A 6,000-nucleotide genomic window follows, 5' to 3' on the forward strand; every position below is an offset into this window, starting at 1 on the left:
TGTGAAACTTTCTAGATCGACAGCCCAGTCAAACTAGGTCAAACTACCAGCGACTTCGTCAGGTCCTGATTAAAGAGTTTACAGACCCAGAGTCTGAACATGGACTGTTAACTGCCTTGGAAACCAAACAAGGTCGTCAAGAGACTCCACTACAAGCTTACTACAACCGACTCCGACAAGCCTACTTTGGTGCACACAACAACCCTGACCTTGAAGAGGATGTGAACTTCAAAAGCCTCTTTCTAAGAAATCTGCACCTTGGAGTCAGTCACCATCTAGGTGTCATGGCCTGTCCGAACTCCATGACCATCCAACAGTTGCGTGACCTAACACAGAAGGCCTATAACAAGCAGAAGTTGGCATCAAAGAAAGGTAACAAAACATCCACACTCTTGAACTCTGTCAACAAAGACTCAAGCCTTGCACTGGACGACACCCAGTGGCATCCCAACACCAGAGTCTTCCATCAAGAGCACAGAGAACGTGACGCCCATATCCATGACCGCTTTCAGCCCAACTGCTGGAAAAATCCATGGGACCAGCCACGCTTCTCAAGAAACCAAAAGGATAAGAACATCTGGAAACCTAACCAGATATCCAAAGGTAATCACCGGAGTCATCCAAGAGCAACTCATGTGGGTAAGCGACAACAAAACCCACCTCAGCACCACTCAAACATTCACAGTGCTGAGTATGCACAAGAACATGACCGCTTACCATCAGAAGACATGGAACAAGTCATGAAACCACTGAGAGAGTTCTTTCAAGACAATTTACATGCATATGACCACAAAGTTGAGTTGTGCTCGCTGTGACCAGCGACAGAACGGAAGGCCGGTGATCACCTGGTGCACCACATCAGAGATGACAAGCACCTGTTCAACAACGACCCAGAACGAACAAGTCTTTCACGGCCAACTGTTGATGAAAAATCTGAGGTACTAAAGGACATCACCTCAGTCACTAACAAACTGTCAAATGAACTCCAACTCCAAGAACCACATTCCCTGTCTGTGCAACAGCAACCACCAGAGCACAGAAGGTCAGAAAGTCTGCTACAGCCAGAAGGCATCACAAGAAGAATGCAACATAGGAGACAAAGTTTTGCAACCCAGCTGCACACAGCCATGCCAAACTGCCTCCGACTGTCTGCTAAAGAACTTCCTGCCTTGCTGGACTGACCCTCATTAGACCATGGACACGCCCTCATCCAAGCCAAGGATGCTGAGAGCCAGTCTTCAGTGACATACTAGGAAAAGGGGGAGACAACACAGACTTGAACAGATCTGACCACACATGCACTACACCAGTAACACACACATTACCTACACCCAGAGGTAAACACATCTACTGATAACACAGTCAACAAACATATTCTTCCCACAGGTAGAATATCCAACCTTTAGTGTAACAAAGTTACACATACCCACCATGAAGAAACGTGCAGCCATCCTCACAATAGGTAGAACACCTGACACTAAGTTAAGGTTCACGACACACTAGCTGCACCTGACATCCTAGCTCAATAGTGGTTGTAACCCATGCTAGGAAAACCCACAGCAGCCTTGTTTTGTTCTTCTTTTACCTATCCTTCTCCTTCCCCTCTTTCCTGAGTAGGTGAAATGCCTAGACACCCTGCGAGGGTCGAAGGTCTGATATTAGGATTGACTCGCAACACCTAATATCCGCCAGCCACTCTAAACTGAATGGAAGCCAGAGAGCTCCATGCATGATAGGTCAATTCATTGAATTGAAAATGAAATTACTAGAAAACTAACGGTAAACGTGTAAAGTAAGACAGCCTAGAAGAACCAAACAAAGTTAACCACAAATTTGATTGATGAATCAGAATAAAACAACAATTTCCAAGACGGTCTAAACTGTCCTCAATGTGCAAAACTACATTGACTAATTGAACTTACCACGTGTACCTAAATAACCTGATGCCTGCACCAGTACAGTAACTGTCATGGAGGTGTTGTCTTGCTGTTTGCTGTGTTTGTCTGCTTCTTCTGCCTTTGTTTCTCCAGCGATCGACGATGTCTTCACCTAAACACCTCGCCGATCAAAAGGGGGATATATGTAACAGAAATGAGTCGAACCAGACAAATTAAAGAGTCTATCAAAGCTGTGCGTTGAAACACGAGCCGAATTCCTCAGGAAGCCAAAAATCAGTTCTAGTGCCACAAGAACCAAGCAAGATGACCAACCAACTTGTGCACACAACAGCTTTCAACATTAACACCACTAGAACAATCATTTACAATTTCAATTCGAAGAAGAGAAATTTGGTGTCAAATTTGTTGTTCGTAATTGAAATGCAACACTGGACATCACATGGAAACCCATGAGTTAAACACTTCCATTGACTTCCCCCACCTAGCAGAACCAGACTGAAATTCCTAAGGGGGGGAGGGGCTTTAAACCTCTGTCTTCACAGAAAAGTCTTTGTCATGAGAATGGCAAAGAAACTGCTTTTGTACATATATATGGACCAGAATGAACTCAAAAAGACTTATAAATGAATCAGTCCATCGCATCACTCCATATTCATTTATGTGTAACCCACACATTTGAATATCATATTATAATCACTTATTGTGTATGTTTTTTTAATAACTATGGGATAGCTGAAGGATACATAGTCATGTCTGGTATGTGTGTGATTGAATCTACTTGCTTGAAATAGCCCTGACAATCATTTATTTGTCACATGTATCATATTCGTGTTAAAGGAATCATGTCCAAAATTTAGTGCTGTTAATCGATTAAAAAAAACAACAACTAATAAATCGCACAATTTTTAAAAATTAATCGCGAATAATCGCAATTAAAAGACTGAAACTTTTTGGATATGTAAATGTAAAATGTAAATAATTAATGTAAACTCAAGACAAAGAAACTATTTAAATTCAAAATATGATTGTTTATTGGAATTTTTGTTTAACTTGTAACACAGATTTTCTCATGTAAACAACATACCTGCAATAAACCATCAATGTCCTCAAAATTAACTGTTGGCTTGAAAGCCATATTTATTACAGAAATAAAAACACAGGCATGTAAGTGCCATTTGAATTTCAAAACAATCAATGCCAATAAAAAACAAAAATGATTTCCATGTTGAATTCTAAGTGGACTGCAAAAAAAGGTAATAGTCATTGCCAGTGCTTTAAGTGGGCTGGTACGCACCTGTACTCAGTACCGCCACTTCCAAATATAGCTCTTGAGCGTACCGCCACCTATCCATGCGCCCAGAACGTGCTTTTAGCGTACCGGTACGCTCATTTGGACATCTGTTTTAATAGAGGTTTTAATCTTTTACCTGCACTGCCGATTTTCAGAGCGCCCTTCACAATGCAAGCTTCCTAATTCATCCCACCCAGAGCAGAAACTACATAACCCATTCACCCTTAAGTTATACAAGTGAATAGCGCATGTGTCGCTTTTCCCATTGTTAAGTGTCAACAAATCAACGTGGCCGGAGAAGGTGTGTGAAACTCGTTATGAGTGTACCCCACACTCGGTTCGGTTAAAAATCAAACACAGTTAACAACAACACTTCATATGTTTTCTTGGCTTCAGACTCTAAATACTGCAAGAACAAGACCAGAATCCGATGAGTCGCTGACTGACACCTCACCAAATATGAATCCTATCACTGCAGGTCAGACTCAAGCTAATGAAGTAATGCAGCTCTTTCAGGAAGGGTGACCAGACGTCCCGAAAAATTCGTGACAGTCCCGAAATCTAAACTCTTGTCCCGACTCCCGAATCTGTCCCTAATTGTCCTGAAAATTATACTAAAGCAAAATCTTGAGTATTTATTTTCTGATTAACATTAAAAACTGTCTGCGGAGGTTCAGTCGTCCTGCAGCCAGTCCCCGCTGGATGCTCATTGGCTGCAGCATCTTTTTTCTAAGTTCTAAAAAAAATACCGTAGACGGCAAGGCACAAATTTAGATATTCATTTATCTAATTAATCTATAGCCTATGCACAAAGACAATATGATCTTTTTGTCCCCTTTTTGTTTTAAAGCTTGATGAAGAGAGAGAGCGCAAGTTGCTGCAGCTGCGAGGAGGACAGTGATGCACGCGTACAGGAGTGATTGACAGTTCGCAGCACTGTGTACAAAAATACTCCGCTACACAATTATTTTGTTATTTTCGTTTAAGCTTATTAACGTTAGCGTTACAGAAAGGTCTGATTTACGCACTGTTACAACAGTCATTGTTTTTTTTTGTTTTTTTGTTTTTTAAACAATGACATTTGAGTTCATGATTTTAATGTTGCTGTTACTTGTGGCAGACTGAATGAAGAGTAATGTTTCTTGTGGCAGACTGAAGAGTAATCCGGCAGAGTTTTATAGTGAAACTTTCCGTCTAAAAGTCCTTCCTTGGTCTTATCCATATTTCTTTGCACGTTGAACACACATAGGCCACAACCGGAAAAAAAAAAAAATGCAACCGCGTTAATTGCGTTATTATTTTTTAACGCGTTAAATATTTCAAATTAATCGAATGCGTTAACGCGCTAATTTTGACAGCACTACCAAAATTATACCCTGCAAGAGCAGGAAAATTCGGACCACATGCTTGGTAAGATAAACATATGATTTATGATACCCCCAAGCCAAGACAATATCTGATTGGTCAAGACAACATTTGAGGTGTGGCCAACAGGCCAGTTTAAAAACGGAGGACACCATAAAATCTTTGCTTTTAGTCTCTAGCTTTTAGTCTCTAGCTATGCTGCTGCTATTAGTCATGCCTGCTCTTAGCTTTTAGCTTGTAGCTTTGCTACCTAGCTTTAGCTTCTAGCCATGCTGTTTAGTCATCACTGTTCTTTGAGCGCGGTTCCATCGTGCTTCGGCCTGCAAGCCTGCTGCTACTTAGCCACGATGAGAAGGAACACAACCTTGTCTCGTCAAACTTTATTTATTTTCTTTTCCGTTTGAGAGTTTCGTGTTCTGAGTTAAGTTTTGTAACGTCGACCTCGTCTGCGCGTTTCAACTCCAACTAGCCACACAACTCCAGCTTCAGCCAACGCCCAACAACCATGGGCTTCCCAGGACGTCACTTCAGCCACTACTGAACTTCCAGCCAATCAGCGACACAGGGATACCCCTTTCAACGGGAGTCCCTTTCACAGGAAACCAAGGCAATGTATCCCCAGATATTTGTTGTGCTGGTGTATCTAATATAATTTTAACCCCATTGAGGAAATAAATGCGAGGGCTAATTACGTGATTGATGGTTGTTCATGTCTATGCAATTTAACGTATTGCTGCAAACTTGGGATTCCATATTTCCATTCTCTTAAACTCATCTTTTCCTAACTTTCGATCTTCCTGCAACTTGTGTGAATGTGTGAGTGCGTGCGTTTATGTGTTAGAATAGTTTATATGTCTTAGATTTATCTAATAAAGCCTTTTTATATTGAAAAGAGAAGCATCATGTGTTTTGTGCTTACAAGTTAATGTCTTAAACTGCCGATCTTGTTACTGTGCTAATTGAACAGAAGAGCTGAAGGCCACTATCAGGGCAACCTGGGCTCTTATAATACCTGAGCAGTGCCACAGGCTAATCGACTCCTTGCTCTGCTGCAATAATTCAGGCCAAAGGAGCCCCAACTAAGTATTGAGTGGTGTACATGTTCATACTTTTCAGTTGGCCAAGATTTCTAAAAATCCTTTCTTTGTATTGGTCTTAATTAATTTTCAAATTTTCTGAGATACTGGATTTTTTCGGATAGTTGTCCATTATAATCATCAAAATTTAAAGAAATAAACATTTGAAATGTATCAGTCTTTGTGTATTGAATGAATATAATATACAAGTTTCACTTTTGAATGGAATTAGTGAAATAAATCAACTTTTTGATGATATTTTAAGTATATGACCAGCACATGTATAATGAGATCATTTTACATGTATGGGAGTGAAATCAGACAAGCTCGTTTTCTCAGATGCTTGCAGAAACAGGCTTACCAAAACAGA

This window comes from Carassius gibelio, chromosome A24, assembly GCF_023724105.1.
Source record: "Carassius gibelio isolate Cgi1373 ecotype wild population from Czech Republic chromosome A24, carGib1.2-hapl.c, whole genome shotgun sequence".
Classification (NCBI taxonomy): Eukaryota; Metazoa; Chordata; class Actinopteri; order Cypriniformes; family Cyprinidae; genus Carassius; species Carassius gibelio.